The sequence below is a fragment of the Triticum dicoccoides genome, chromosome 2B (assembly GCF_002162155.2).
Source record: "Triticum dicoccoides isolate Atlit2015 ecotype Zavitan chromosome 2B, WEW_v2.0, whole genome shotgun sequence".
NCBI classification, from domain to species: domain Eukaryota; kingdom Viridiplantae; phylum Streptophyta; class Magnoliopsida; order Poales; family Poaceae; genus Triticum; species Triticum dicoccoides.
This window is the reverse complement of record NC_041383.1, coordinates 373,131,324-373,148,057: the sequence shown is the minus strand read 5'-3', so window position 1 is coordinate 373,148,057 and position 16,734 is coordinate 373,131,324.

Below are 16,734 nucleotides of genomic sequence, written 5' to 3'. Positions count from 1 at the left end.
CAAGCATACAATAAGTACTCATCTAATGCACGGGTAAAACTCAAATAATAGAACTAACCAGAAAGTTCAACTTAAGAACTCCGGTTTGCAAAAAGAATCAAATCGAACGAAGCAACGAAACACAAACGGTGAAAGAAACAAGCTTCGTTTACTAATCTGGACCTAAGTCAAATTTTACAGAAGCAAAAAACTTGTTTGCGTTGGTTAAACGGAAAGAGGGTTTCGAGACGAAACTCTAGGCGCTTGAATCACTTGATTTCGATAAACGAGCGAAAAGTTATACTAGAACGAAAATCGGATCAGAAATTGCGATCTGGAATAATCGCGGAAAATCCGAGAAAAAGAAAAACTGACAAACAGATTAACGAACGAACGTTCGTTAAATGAAACTAAACGGTGAACTCGTCCGTTAAAATGAACGAACGAGCGAACGCTCGCTAAATAAATAAACCGGAAAAAATAAACCGATCTAAAAAGAACTAGGGTTTTAAAAAAACGAATTGGTTTTCTCAGAAAACTGGGGCGGTGGGAGGCTACCTCGGCTCGGGCTCCGGCGAGGTCCGGCGGCTCCGGCGGGGTTCCTGTGGGGCGCCGAGGCTCCGACGGCGGCGGGAGGCGGCGGCTACAGCGGCGGGCGGCAGCTGCAGCGGCGACGGCGGCTGCTGCGCGATCTGCAGCGGCGGCGGCTCGGTGGGTCGGGAGGCGGGCCGGGTTGGGGTGGCGGGTGAGGAGGGCGGCGGCGGCGATATTAGTGGATGGGGGGGGACGGCGTCCTGACTTGGGGAAGGGGGCGCTGGGTCGGGGTTGGCCTCGGGAGGCGTGCCCCGGCCGGACTCGGCGGTTGCGGGAAGGCGGCGGCGGCGCGGGCCTGGCCTGGCTCGGCTGGGCCTTCCGCCCAGTCGGGCGCGCGGGATTTTTTTTAAAACAATTCCACCGAACAGAAAATAAATCCTAGAAAATGAATAAAAATCTAAAAATGCCAAAACAAATTTTCACCGTCTAAATAAAATATTTAGAAAGAGATGAACATTTTCTTGGCCCTAAAATGCAGTTTTTGAAAAATGTGCAATTTTCCTAAATTCGAATAAAATAGCGAAAACTCCAAAATAAAATCTTATTTGATTTTTTTATTAAATCCTCAATACTTCTTTATTTTTGGGAAAGTCATTTTATTCCCTCTCTCATATTTTTATAATAGAAATAATTGAAGATAAAATAAATAAAATCAAACGATCCTATTTTCAAAATTTGAGAAAAGTCAAATATGAAAATAACGAAATCCCCAACTCTCTCCGTGGGTCCTTGAGTTGAGTAGAATATCTGGATTAGGCCAAAAACAAATAAAATATGATATGCAATGATGATCTAGTGTATAACATTCCAAATTGAAAATTTGGGATGTTACACCGGCGGCAAGATCCAGCGACGTGCGGCTCTGGCGGATCGATGCAGAGGCGCGGGCAACGGGACTCGGGAACGTTGGAGCTCTGGGGCAATGGAGAGCTCTTGTGATCGCGGAGAGAGGTTCGTTCGATGCAGAGACAACACAACGGTCGCAAGGTTCAGAGAGGACGCGAGGTTCAGGCGGGAATGGATGCCGGCGACGCTTACGAGGCGAAGGCCTCCGGCGAAAAAGCTCCAGGCGGCGGCGCTGCAAGATCGGGGACGCGAGGGTCCAAGGCGTCGGGTCCCTGCTAGAGAAGGGAGAGGCGAGAGAGATTAGAGAGGTTGAGAGAGAGAGGAGCATGGGGAGCAAATGAAGAGAAGGTAGAGGCGTGGCGACCTGGTCCTTGGTGGCCTGGCCGACCGTGGTGGTGAGGCACGGCTCCGGCGTGCTGGGCAAGAGCTTCTGCTCCGGCGATATGCGGCAGGGTCATGGAGCTCGGCTCAGGAAGGGCACGGGGGGAGCTTGCGCCGAAGCGTCCCGGTGACTGGATGGATTTGTGGGTGGCTGCGAGTGATGGGGATCGAGGAGGGACATGGAGAAGCGCTGGCTGGTGGATTGGGAAGGAGGAGGCTTTGGCTTGTTGTGGTTGGGCGGCGGTGCAAATCGAGGGAGATGGTCGGATGGTGGCTGGTTGGATCGGGAGGGGATCCCGAGGGAGATGGGGGTTGGTTGGTGGTGGATTGGGTAAACGAGGAAGGAGGTGGCGGACGGGGCGGATGGAATAGATGGGATAGCTCGGACTAGGGTTTGCCTGCTTATATGTAGCCGGTGGATTAGGGAGAGGGTTAATCCGGTCCGTCCGATCGAAATTGGGCAGACTAGAGTAAATAGGTAGGGAGTCCAAAAACAAAAAAAAAACGGAGATGTTTTATAGATGTTCGGGGATGATCTCAAACCAACGGTAATGAAAGCCTGGGTCGGGTTCGGGGAAGTTTTCGGACGCACGCAAGAGGGGGTCGGTGGTTTGAGAGAGGTCGACAAAGACAAGAGGGCTTGACAAAAGGTCAATAGAGAAAGAGAGAAGCGGCACTATGAATGACTAAGAGTTTTTTTTTGAAAACATGCGGATGCAATATGCATGATGACATGATGAAATGCAACAACAACAAAATAAAACACACGACGGCAACGAAAAACATGGAAGGCGTCTGGAGCGTCGGTCTTGGGGCGTTACAACACTTGTCCACTTACAAGAGATCTCGTCCCGAGATCTAGGATGGCACCGTATAGAAACGGAAGAGGAAGAGAAGAGGTAAAACTAAGTTGCTTCTTCGACAAATGAGTGAAACCAAAGAACCTTGGAAGTTGAACAGCTCGAAAGAAATGACACAATGGAGATGAGCAAATTGAGAGCACTCCGTAGTAAACGGAAACAAGGAACACCATGATAACCTTGTAGGTTGAAAGACATGAAACAAGAACTCAACAAACCAAAAGAATATGGAGCCACACCGGTATCATGAGATAGCCAAAAACACGAATGCCAGAACTTGGACAACACTCCTGTTGAGAAGAGAGGCAAGACTTGATAAGATGAAAAGAACTTGAAAAGAGGACACAACACTCCGGTTAAATGGATAAGCATGAAAAGAACATGATCCTCACAATTCGAGATGATGAGTGTAAAGAGCAACATCCCAATGCCTCCAGGACGAACGAATAGAAGATAGATCGCCGGAATAACAGAACTTAGAAGGAAATGATAACTTCTGCCACAATTGAATTTGGGAAGCATCCTTCCAAGAAGGTTAGAACGGAGTTGTTGGAAAACCAACAACGAAAAGAATAAGCTTGTAGTGGGCTTATGGAAACATCTCAACACTTGAGGTGAAATTCTGCCACTAACGAAAAACAATTGCTTATTTGAGATCAAAGAAGAGATGAAAACTTCTTTCGACGAGAGGATAGGAGAAAACTCGGATCATTGATAAGCACCACAAATAGCAACATTCCTTAGGGAAGGCTTTAGGTGAAATCTATACCAAGATAACTCCAAAGAAGAGATTGATGGATTTAAAATACCTCACTCTTGACAACATGTGAATCACAAAACCTGAATGGAAATTGCCAAGAATGATATACTGCCACCTCAAAATCTACGGTAGAAAGAATTGCATTTCGAAATGCAAGAAGAAGAATACTTGAATGCCTCAAAACAAAACATGTGTTGAGCACCATGTTTAATTTTGAGTATAGCTTGGCGGATCATCAGCTCGAGAGAAGTCTTGAAGAACAAATGAGGAATGAAAGGAATCCTTGACGAACCACCATGTAGAGCCTCCATGAAGAACTCTGGTAATAAAAGGGTGATAGAAAGGAAGAGAAGTTGAAAACACAAGGTGAAGCCTTGCAATGATTTCGATGGAGCTTCGCGACAAGATAATGTGGAAAACTTGGAACTTCAGAAAAGAAAAGATGAAACAAATGAAACCGAGAATGTGATATGATGAACAAACTCCAGAAAGAAGAGATGAACAACTTAGAATTGAGAAATTGATACCATTACAAACTCAGGAAGAAGGAATTAATCACTTGGATGAAACAAGAACAATAATTATGTTATGTGTATCCTTCACCAATTTAAATTGATGACAAGCAACGGATTTGGCATACTACTTATTCTCCTAGAAAGGATTGAAGAGAGATATAGCTTAAACTTGGGAAGGTCTTCAACGAACCACCGGTAGGATTGAAACAACGAATAAATTAATATGAGAACAAAGGAAAAAGTATCTAAAGGAACCACCATAAGAATTCAAAAATGCCTGATGAAAGGGAATGAATCACCAGGAAGAATTAGAGAACAAATATGCTTGAGGGGATTTAGATGCAAAAGAACGGGAAGAACTCGAACTGATTAAAGAGCACTTGAACGAAGCGCCAGGATAATTGGATTACGGTAGCTGAAATGTGAGGACGAAGAATGCTGCTGGAATGATGGCCTCCGGTGAAAAGAAATGGAAAAACAACTCCTGGCATACTCTGGATGGTTAAGAAAAGAATATCTGACAAATGGAATAATTTGAGAGGCTAACATGAAGCTCGAACCACGAATATTCGAGAGAACGGGCAAGATTTAGAGGGAAAACTCTTCTTCAATCTTCAACTGACGACAAGAAACACCACCATAATTACTGAGATACTCCGGAAGAATGTAAAAGAGGAAGGGTTGAACCAAAGATGAAAAGAATTTGAAAGCGATCTTGGAGATGGCATCTGATTGATGAAATTCATTCTTACGTCAAACTCCGAAAAGAATTGGAATAGCTCCAGAATAATTAGAAGAGTCGGGTAAGATCCTGGGAAAAGACTTGTGGGTTAGGGCCCACTCAAACGAAACACCGTTGAATGATTTAAAAGATAGATTGCGCCGGTTGAATTGAATGGCTTGAATGAGGTAAGACCTCAAAATAGCTTGAAAGGATTACGAATAGAAACTTGAATCTTCTGAGATGTCTTCAATACTCCAGAACAAATGAATGGCGAGAAGTGGATGATTAAGAGGTGCACCGGCATGAGAAAACATTAGAAAGGAGGAAAGGGATTTGATCAACACCGAAAACTTGAATTGAATCCACCGGAGAAGACAAAGAACGAATAATAATAAACTTGAAGCTCCGTTAGTATCTTCCTGAGAATCACGGATAAGAACATTGACGAAAAAGAATGGAGAGACTTCCCATCGATAAAAGGATACTTGATTAAGAAATCTGAGTCCTTGAAGGAAAAGGGTGGGAGGGCGGGAAAACAAAGACAACTTGGGGACGGATGGAACGAACAACGTTGGGAAACTAAGAGGTGATCTTGTGAATGTTGAAATGATCAGAGACACTTGAAGAGAAGCACACCGGTTGGAAAAGAATTAACATGGCAACCTCAATGATTAAGAAGGATTAGCACTCCCATAGAAATATGAGAACACCATTTAGGGAAGGTATGGATCAACACTTGACATCGAAGCAACTCGAATACCATAAGTCAAAACAAAATAAAGGATTTGGCTTGCAGAATAAGCCGGAACAAATTCATAGAGATTTACCCAATCCCATATCATGCATCTATCAGAAAGATATTCTAGGAGCTACTTGAATTCCCACCTTTAAACTCCCGAAACTTTCTAGTTATGCAATCTGGTGTTGGGGATATAGGGGAAGCATAATATCTCACTCAAACTAACAATCCCTACATCCAGCTGTATCCATCCGTCAACACATAACCAAGAAAACTCCGGTAATTGTGTACCTCAACCTTCGAAAAGCATCCAGCTATCTCACCAACAACTGCATAAAAGAGATTTTCGATGTCGGCAAAACTCAGGTATTCCAGAACTGCAGCGATAAAATTGTGACGACAACACCTCGGAGCTCAACTCCTCGGGACACTGCCACAACCCCTAAATGTCAGGAGGCACCAAGAACAATGTTCTCGTAACAAGAATATCAGAACGATCCCAAGATACCCGCGTGATCCTAATTTTTTTTTGAAAAATTAAGGAGAGGAAAGACAAAACATCTACGTCGAGAGTCCTCACCAGAGCGACGAACGGGGCTAAGGAGTAAAGAGAATCCTACTCTCCGATATATATAATCATGAGACTCAAAATAGTTTTCTTCTAGACTCAACAACGGCCAACAATCAAGGGGGCTCCTATGGTCGGTCGAGGCAATGATACCAACTTGTCACGCCCAATATGCGACCCTATCCTAAAGGAACTCGAAGGTCCCACTAAGGATAGAAGCGCATATTGGAGACGCTTTTGCAAGGTGGATCATTACATCGTACCATTACATAATCGTTGGGGATACATACAAGAAGCAAACAATGCCACACAAATACAACATCATCATACACAAGAACATCATCCGACTACGGATGAAACACAAACAGAAACTCAAACGACATCCACCCTGCTAGCCCAGGCTGCCGACCTGGAACCTATCCCCTGATCGAAGAAGAAGCAGAAGAAGAACTCCAAAACAAGCAAAGATCGCTCTCGCGTCATGATCATCGCAAAACCTGTACCTGCAACTGTTGTTGTAGTAATCTGTGAGCCATGAGGACTCAACAATCCCATTACCATGGGTATCAAGACTAGCAAAGCTTAAAGGGTAAGGAAGGGGTAAAGTGGTGAGGTTGCAGCAGCGGCTAAGCATGATATGGTGGCTAACATACGCAAATAAGAGCGAGAAGAGAAGCAACTGAACGGTCGTGAAGCTAGCAATGATCAAGAAGTGATCCTGAAACTACTTACGTTCAAACATAACCCAAAAACCGTGTTCACTTCCCGGACTCCGCCGAAAAGAAACCATCACGGCTACACACACGGTTGATGCGTTTTAATTAAGTCAAGTGTCAAGTTCTCTACAACCAGATATTAACAAATTCCCATCTGCCACATAGCCCCGGGCACGGCTCTCGAAAGTTTATACCCTGCAGGGGTGTCCCAATTTAGCCCATCACAAGCTCTCACGGTCAACGAATGATATTCCTTCTCCTAGGAAGACCCGATCAGTCTCGGAATCCCGGTTTACAAGACATTTCGACAATGGTAAAACATGACCAGCAAGACCACCCGACTGTGCCGACAAATCCCAATAGGAGCTGCACATATCTCATTCTCAGGGCACACCGGATGAGCGAAGCGTACAGGTACCAACGTAACCCAAGTTGCCAAGGGACGGTCCTGCACGGTGCTCTAATTTGGACCAACACTTGGAGGAGCACTGGCCCGGGGGGGGGGGTAAATAAAGATGACCCTCAGGCTCCAGAAACCCAAGGGAAAAAGGCTTAGGTAGGAAAATGGTAAAACCAAGGTTGGGCCTTGCTGGAGGAGTTTTATTCAAAGCGAACTGTCAAGGGGGTCCCATAAATCACCCAACCGCATAAGGAACACAAAATCAAGGAACACAACACCGGTATGACGGAAACTAGGGCGGCAAGAGTGGAACAAAACACCAGGCATAAGGCCGATTCTTCCACCCTTTACCAAGTATATAGATGCATTAATTAAATAAGAGATGTTGTGATATCCCAACATAATCCTGTCCATCATGGAGCAATATTCAACTTCACCTGCAACTAACAACGCTATAAGAGGGGCTGAGCAAAGCGGTAACATAGCCAAGCAACGGTTTGCTAGGAAGGGTGAAAAGGATAGAGGCTGACATGGCAATTTGGGAGGCTTGAAGAACAAGTGATAGGTAGCACAACATAGCCATAGAACGAAGCAACTAGCAAGCAAAGATAGAAGTGATATCGAGGGTAATGGTCATCTTGCCTCAGATCTCGCAAGGAAGAAGAACGAGTCCGTGAAGAAGACAAGCGGACGTAGTCGAACGAATCCTCACTACTCCGGAACGAAACCGAAGCTAACGAGAGAATCAAACTGGAAAGAAGCAAGCAACATGGTAAACACACAAGCATAAACATGGAATGATGCACAATCAAGTATGATGCATGTCCGGTTTAAAAAGGAATGGCATGGCAAAGTGCACAAACAATACTACAAGTTAAGTGGAGCTCAATATGCAACTCGTTGCATATTGATGAAACACCACAATCAATCATTTATTTCGCTCTTGTTGATGCTACTCATCAATATTAAATGTTCTTAAACATGGAAAGGGGTGAAGCATAATGAAACTACCTATCTAGGCAAGTTTAAATGAGGCCGGAACACCAAACAACAATTCCGGAAAATCCTCATATGCATATTTTGGAATTGGTACTGTTCTGCCCTAAACCATATTTTAGAGTTGTTAAACATGCAAAGTAATGCCACCATGTTAAACTATGCATTTTTCCACCCCATTTACATATAAAGTTTATTTAAAACTGAGCTACAGTTATTTAGTTATGAAATAAATCATTTTAGCATGTCATTTGAGGAGATTTAAACAAACAGCAAGTTAAGCATTTTAAACATGGATGAAAGTAGCATATTATGAAACTAGATTAAAACTAAGCATTTTTCATGTTTAAAACATTTTAATATGATGCATGGTTTGTGAGTTATTAAATGTATGAAGCATGAGGGTTTTTCTATAAAACAGTAAATCACTGGATAATTGATAAAATCGCAGGCAGGAAAAAAACACATGGTGGGATGAATCTGAACAGAGCTGGGGGGCTGCTCACCCATGGGCCAGGCCCAGTCGGTGGAGAGGAAGGCCGATTGAAGGGGAGGCAGAGGTGGGCGCTGGGCCTTGGCGAGGCAAGATGAGGCCCATGCGACGTCAACGCGCGAGAGTGGCTGCAGCGCTCGAGCTTAGTCAACGCGACCTGGCGCTCGCGTCTAGAAAGAAGCAGATTCGCGATGCGGCGGGGCTGTGGGGCACAGGAGGCGCGACTCCGGCGGAGAAGGGGGCCGGCAGGCAGCAGATTCGGCGAACTAGGTGGCGGCACGACGAACTGAAGGAGGCGGCGGCGCACATCCTCTGTTCAAAAGACAGAGAGCTTCAGAGATGGGGACGAAAGATAGACATGAAAAAAGGGGAGACCGCGAGGTAGCCTGGCTGACTGGCGGCGAGATCCAGCGACGTGCGGCTCTGGCAGATCGATGCAGAGGCGCGGGCGACGGGACTCGGGAACGATGGAGCTCTGGGGAAATGGCGAGCTCTTGTGATCGCGGACAGAGGTGCATTCGATGCGGTGACGATGCAGCGGTCGCAAGGTTCAGAGAGGACGCGAGGTTCAGGCGGGGATGGACGACGGCAACGCGGACGAGGCGAAGGCCTCCGGCAAAGAAGCTCTAGGCGGCAACGCTGCAAGATCGGGGACGCGAGGGTCCAAGGCGTCGGGTCCCTGCTAGAGAAGGGAGAGGTGAGAGAGATTAGAGAGGTTGAGAGAGAGAGAGGATCACGAGGAGCAAATGAAGAGAACGCAGAGGCGTGGCGACCTGGTCCTCAGTGGTCTGGCCGACCGTGGTGGTGAGGCATGGCTCCGGCGCACTGGGCAAGGGCTTCTGCTCCGGCGATATGCGGCAGGGTCATGGAGCTCGGCTCAGGAAGGGCACGGGGGGAGCTTGCGCCGACGAGCTTCCCGGTGACTGGATGGATTTGTGGGTGGCTGCGAGTGATGGGGATCAAGGAGGGACATGGGGAAGCGCTGGCTGGTGGATTGGGAAGGAGGGGGCTTTGGCTTGTTGTGGTTGGGCGGTGGCGCAAATCGAGGGAGATGGTCGGATGGTGGCTGGTTGGATCGGGAGGGGATCCCGAGGGAGATGGGGGTTGGTTGGTGGTGGATTGGGCAAACGAGAAAGGAGGCGGCGGACGGGACAGATGGAATAGATGGGACAACTCGGACTAGGGTTTGCCTGCTTATATATAGCCGGTGGATTAGGGGAAGGGTTAATCCGGTCCGTCCGATCGAAATCGGGCGGACGAGAGTAAATAGGTAGGGAGTCCAAAAACAAAAAAACATAGATGTTTTATAGATGTTCGGGGATGATCCCAAACCAATGGTAATGAAATCCTGGGTCGGGTTCGGGGAAGTTTTCGGACGCACGCAAGAGGGGGTCGGTGGTTTGAGAGAGGTCGACGAAGACAAGAGCGCTTGACAAAAGGTCTATGAATGACTAAGAGTTTTTTTTGAAAACATGCGGATGCAATATGCATGATGACATGATGAAATGCAACAACAACAAAATAAGACACTCGACAGCAACGAAAAATATGGAAGGCGTCTGGAGCGTCGGTCCTGGGGTGTTACACCACTCTAGTAACTCCGGCTACATCAACTGAAGCCTTTGTTCTTGGAGTCATCACTACCCCACCTCATGGAGACCAAGCATGAGAGACGCATAGGACTATGCATATTTGAACTTTTTGGTAACTTGTTGCCAAAGGGGGAGAAATATGTATAGATCATAGTCTTCGAGAGAGAGAGTGTTGCTTTTTGTCTCTCTTGCATTTTTTGGTTGAACTTTAATGTGTGTTTGCTTGATACATTATGCCTTTGGTGATATACTTGGATGATCATGTGTTTGATCATATGCTACTTTAATGAGTGCTTGAATGACATTATCTCTTTTATCCATATATGATCATTCACTTTGCTTGGTGATGAGTGCATTTTTTAATTGTTATCATTTTGAGCGCTCCACCAAGATGTATGTGACATGGAAGAGTAACCCATGATACTAATCGATTGTGCATTTGCATTCAAAAGCAAATCTTAAATAATGCACAAATTTAGGGGGAGCTCTTGCTTATCGCATACTTCTCAAAGCAACGATGTATTTCAATCTTATTATCATTTGTCGAAGCTTTGATCTATATCTTGTCATCAATTACCAAAAAGGGGGAGATTGAAAGTGCAACTATCCCTGGGTGGTTTTGGTAATGATCAACAACATATAGCTCATTGAACTAATGCTATTTCAAGATGAATATTTCAGGAAAGTTCAATGATTGGCATGGCATGGATTAGGATAGTGGACCCCTCAAAATGCTAAGGACAAAGGATTGCCTCATGCTCTAAAGATCAAGACTCTACATTTTACTTTTAGTGATCCAAGATCACATTGAGTCTTGAGGAAAAGCCAATACTATTAAAAGGGGATGAGGTGTTGCTTAATGGATTGCTAGCTAAAAATGCTTTGTGATATCCTCCAAAAACCCTCAACCACTTTCTCATATCCACATATGTCCCAAACCAGAAGTCAAACTCGGCCCCACCGATTTGATCCATCCGGCGCCACCGAGTTCATTTGACATAGCCACTGCCAGAAACCCTAGTCACTTCGGTCCCACCGATAGGGATCTCGGTCTCACTGAGATGGGATTGCAAACTCTCTGTTTCCCTTCGTAACATTTCGGTCCAACCGAGATGAGCGATCGGTTCCACCAAGTTCGCAATGGAAACTCCCTATTTCCCTTTCGTAATGTTTCGGTCCCACCGAAATGAGAGAATCGGTCCCATCGAGTTTGCCTGACCAACCTCTGGTTAGCTTATAACCAAAGTCGGTCCCACCAAGTTTGTGTAATCGGTCTCATCAAGATTACGTTATTCCCTAACCCTAACAATATCAGTTCCACCGAGTTGACGTGTCAGTCCCACCGAAATGCCTAACATTTACATTATGAACTGAATCGGTCTGACCAAGTTTTATTATTCGGTCCCACCGAGTTTGGTGAATTGTGTGTAACATTTAGATTTTGTGTGGAGGCTATATATAACCCTCCACCTTCTCCTTATTCATGAGGAAAGCCATCAGAACATGCCTACACTTCCAGCATTCATTTTCTCAGAGAGAACCACCTACTCGTGTGTTCAGGCTAAGATATTCCAATCTTTGATGCCCTCAATTCAATCGTACACTAATCATACACACAAATGTGTACAATCAAGATCAAGGACTCACGGGAAGATATCACAACACAACTCTAGACACAAACTAAAATAATACAAGCTTTATATTACAAGCCAGGGGCCTCGATGGCTCGAATACAAACGAGTCAGCGGAAGCTGCAATATCTGAGTACAGACATAAGTTAAACAAGTTTGCCTTAAGAAGGCTAGCACAAAAGCAACATGATCCAAAAGGCAAGGCCTCCTGCCTGGGAGCCTCCTAACTACACCTGGTCGTCGGTGGCCTCCACGTAGTAGTAGGCACCCTCGGGTTTTTAGTAGTCATCGTCGAAGGTGGCATCTGGCTCCTAGACTCCGTCATCTGGTTGCATCATCTGAGAAGAATGGAAAATGGGGAAAAGAGGGAGCAAAGCAACCGTGAGTACTCATCCAAAGTACTCGCAAGCAAGGATCTACACTACTTATGCATCGGATCAATGAAAGGGGTAGTATTTGTGGACTAACTGCAGAATGCCAGAATAAGAGGGGGAGAAGCTAGTCCTATCGAAGAGTAGCATCTTCTGGAAACCACCGTCTTGCAGCAAGAGGAGGGAGTAGAGTAGTATAACATAAGTCATATTTATGTTGTTGTCAACGCCCCAGGATCCTTTCTTGACTCCCGAAGCAACATATCCAAATCATGCCTCAACATCCTGTTCTAGTTGTATCGATCGGGATACAACTCCGAGTGTCCGTTACCGTAGGACATGCTATCGATAGATTTATTCTTCCCTGCAAGGGTGCACCAACTTTCCCACCACGCTCGATTAACTCCGGTCGGACACACTTTCCTGGGTCATGACCGGCCTCGGCCAAACAATACGCCGCAACCTGACCTAGGCCTAATAGAGAGTTCAGCACGCCAGACTAAACCTATGCCCCCAGGGGTCTTGGGTCATCGCCCCGGGAACTCCTGCACGCTGCGAATGTGGCCGGTGAGCAGACCAAGCTACCTCCTTAGAAAGGCAGGTGTTTACCAGTCCAACCCGGCGCGCCGCTCAGTCACTGACGTCTATTAAGCTTCGGCTAATGCATACGAAGCAGAATGCCCATACTATGCCCACGTGCTGGTTAGTGCTATCAGGCCAGAGGCCCCTCAGATCAAATATCCAAATCCTAGTGGATTAGGAACGCGCGGTAACAAGCAGAGACTCATGAAAGATGTGACCCCGTCGCCCCGTCTCGAGGACTTGCGGCAAGGGCTAAGAATGCCCAGCCACGCCACGTAATTATCTCGCGGGCACCTTTCAGGTCAACCCGACTCCACATCACTCGCAATTAAGCTCGCGCGGGTACCCCTCAGGGCCGACCCGTCTTTAGTAACATGGTTCAGTGTAAAGTCATAGTAACGATAGTAATTGTGTGTCTATCACCAAGGGGAACCCTGAGGAACCACCCTCGATGGATTCCACTCAATGTAATCATCAAGGTGAACGTAAGAGGAACCACCCTCGAGGTTCACACTTGAGGGTTTGCACGATAGAGTCGTTTCGGAAGTGGTTAAGGAGGAAATCACCCTCGGTGACCACGACCAAATAGCTACACTATAGAGATCTCATCAGGAGTGATGTATGAGGTTCCACCCTCGGCACTCGATGGTAATTCTGCAGAGTCGAGCAACAAAAGGGGCATGATGTGATGTGAGGTGTTGGGCTTTGGTCGTCTTCACCTTGATCGAGTCGTCGATGATGAAGCAGGGGCAACAAGGACCAGGTGGGGGTCACTGATGGATCACTAACCAACCTATACTAAGCAGTTTAGGATAAGCAGGTAGGTAAAAAAAGCAGGTTACAAAAGCAGGCTATGCATCAGAATAGGAGCAAACAATAACAGTAGAAAAATCAAATGCAAGCATGAGAGAATGGAATGGGCGATATCGGGATGATCAAAGGGGGGGATTGCCTGGAAGCTCTGTTGCCAAGTAAGAAGAGTCATCGGTGACGTAGTCGATCATAGGGGCAACATCCGTCTCGGGTTCTACCGGAGAGAAGAGGGGGAAGAAACAATAAATATAAAGCAAACAAAGCATCATAAAGCATGACATGGTGAAAGTCAGAACTAGGGTCAACCTAACGAAGTGCTGCACGATAAAGGTGAAGGGGGAATTCAATCGGGAATATTTTCCCGGTTCCGGACCTGTGTCAGACAGATGACCGGAGGCGGAATGTTCCATGTTCAGCATGTTAGGGGCATGTGACAGACGAACAGACCGTGTATTCGGATTCATTGGATTTTTCTGAGCAACTTCATTTATAAAGTTTTTTGATCCGAGCTATGGTTTATTTTCTATGATTTTTCAAAGGTTTAGCAATATTCTGAATTTGTCTTAATTACTAAATTCATCAGAAAATGAATTATGGCGTCATCCTGGCGTCAGCCCCCGTCAGCGGTCAACAGACTAGTTGACCGTTCAACGGGGCCCACACAGGGCCCATGGGTAGTGACTGGGCAATGCCCAGTCAGCCGTTGACTGGGTCAACAAGGCCAGTCGGGCCCCTGGGGCCACTGGGCAGTGACCTAAGGGGGTGGCCCCGGTCGGCCACGTCGCCACCCATGGTTGTGGAGCCCCGGCGACTGCTCCCACGGCGGAGACGCGCCGGATTTCGCCGGAATCTGGCTTCGGTCACCGGATCGATGCGTGCGTGGGTGGGTTCAGACGTCCGCGGCATTGCGTGTCATTTGGCAGCAGTAGTAGCTCTGGGGGCGCTTTATAGTAGGAGGGGCAGCGGCGATCGGCGACATCAAACGCGGGCGGCACCGCGGGCGAGCAGCAGCAGACAATGCGGCAGCGCTAGCAACGGCAAGCGGCGGCGAGTTGCCACACAGAAGAAGGCAGCAGAGCAGCGGGACTAGGGGGACGATAGTGGGCGGCTGTAGCGGGAGCATGGGCCGGTGCGGGACTAGGCCGCTGCGGGGAGGTGGCGTAGGCGGGCGATGCAATGGGCATTTGCAGGGAGGAGGCACGTGGGAGCGTCAAGCTGTGGGGCTGCGCAGCCGGGCGCTAGAGCGGGATGCGGCGGCTGTGGCCGATAACAGGCGGAGCAGGGGGCCGCCCGTGGCACGGGTGCAATCAAGCGGGCGAGGCCGGGGTGGAGCTAGACGAGCAAGGTTGCAAGCAGCGCAACGGTAGTAGGCGACGTGGGGACGAGCTGTAGGGGGACGACGGGCGCAGTGGCCAACTAGCTACGACACGTGAGGGAGCTAACAGAGAGGAGCAGGATGCGGAGGCTCTCAACGCGTGGTTCACACGGAGGCCCTTGGAGGTTTAGTAGTTGTAGGCGTCACCGGAGATGAAGAAGATTTCCAGAGCAGAGGCGGAAGGGGGCGGTGTCGTTCGTCAGCTGCAGACGCCCTCGGCTCCAACGGAAGGTGCTAGGCAAACGAGCGGACGATGGCGGTTCTTCTGGACAACACGAGCTGTCGGAGCAGCACCGGTGGCCTCAGGATCTCGTTGGCGCACAGCGGGCGCATTTGGTGTAGCGAGGGGAGAGAGGAACGACGCAAGCTGAGGTGGAAGGATGAGCTAGGGTTTGTCGAGGGGATCAGAGAGGGTCAAGTAGGCGCCAGAGAGTGGCGGATGGCCGCCCCGTGGCCGATCTGAGCCTTGGACGTCGCACGGGCATCCACCGAGCTCTGATGAACAGAGGTAGGGGAAAACCCCAGATGGGCTGGGCCGTGGCACTGTAGAACTAGAGGCCCATCTCCATAGTAGCATTCAGGCTTTTTCTATTTCTTCTTTTCTGTTGTAGCTTTTATTTTTTAACACAGAGAGAAAGGGAATTATTTGGTCAACTATTTCACTTAGGAAATTTTTTGGAGGAGTCCCATTAAATCCCTGGTGATTATAGATAGTGCCAAAAATATTTTAGAGACCATAAGAATTCATTTGTATTTTTCATAAATGAATTAGCAATAAAAATTGCTGGAATAGCATTGTTTTAAATGCTACTGCCTATTTTTGCAAAGGAGTGATGTTGTATTCCTTAATAAATAAATGTTATGGAATATTGACTATAAGATGAACATTTTTCCAACAACTTTTGGGCAACTTTATTTTGCACTTTGAACTTGAATTGATTTCAGAGAGGGAAATTGAAATGAGTTGAATTATCATTGTGATCATGCATTGCAAATGATGAAGTCAAGGAAGGATTAAGAGGTGATCACTGTAGTTGATACATGGGGGTGTTACAAATCTCCTCCACTACAAGAAATCTCGTCCCGAGATTTAAGTGGGGAAGTAAAGAGTAACTTCGGGACAACTGACCCTTACAGGGTTGATTATCTTATGGATAATTTGGAGAAAGTGGTAGAAATATCTCTCGAGTTGAATTTTAGGAAAATACCAAGAGCAAAGTATGAAGGTATTATAAGAAGTTCAAGCGAATGGACATCTGATCGATGGCTAAACAGAGTGTGAGAAAGGGGTTCAGAGCATCGGGAATAGATGATTTCTCGAAAAGTGGCTCGCGAATTACATGCAATGTCAAGCGCGAGGAATAACTTTGGGAACAGGGAGGTACGAGAGGGTCAAGTTTCGATCCTGTGGAACTGTGGGTTATGGGCCCACCATGTGGGTTAAGGGTAGAAAGAGTGGTGACATCTTGCACGGTCATGATAGCAAGGCATGTTAGAGCATAGCCTGTCAGTTCTGTTGGCAACAGCATCGGTACCAAGGGCGAGGGACAAAGAGAACCATTTTCCTGCTCGTTGAAATGAGGCGGACCAGTAGGCAAAGTTCACATCCATCGGTGATTACCGAAATTTCATTAACAATAGTAAGAGGGTCTTACTGACCGAGTTGTACTCTGAGGTGTTTACCTAAGCAGGGAATTATCTCTGCTCGGATACGTTAGATTATAGGAAAGGTTAAACAACACAATGGAAAGGAAAATATGATTAGTATATTAATCAAACCAAAGATAAGGAAAAATGTG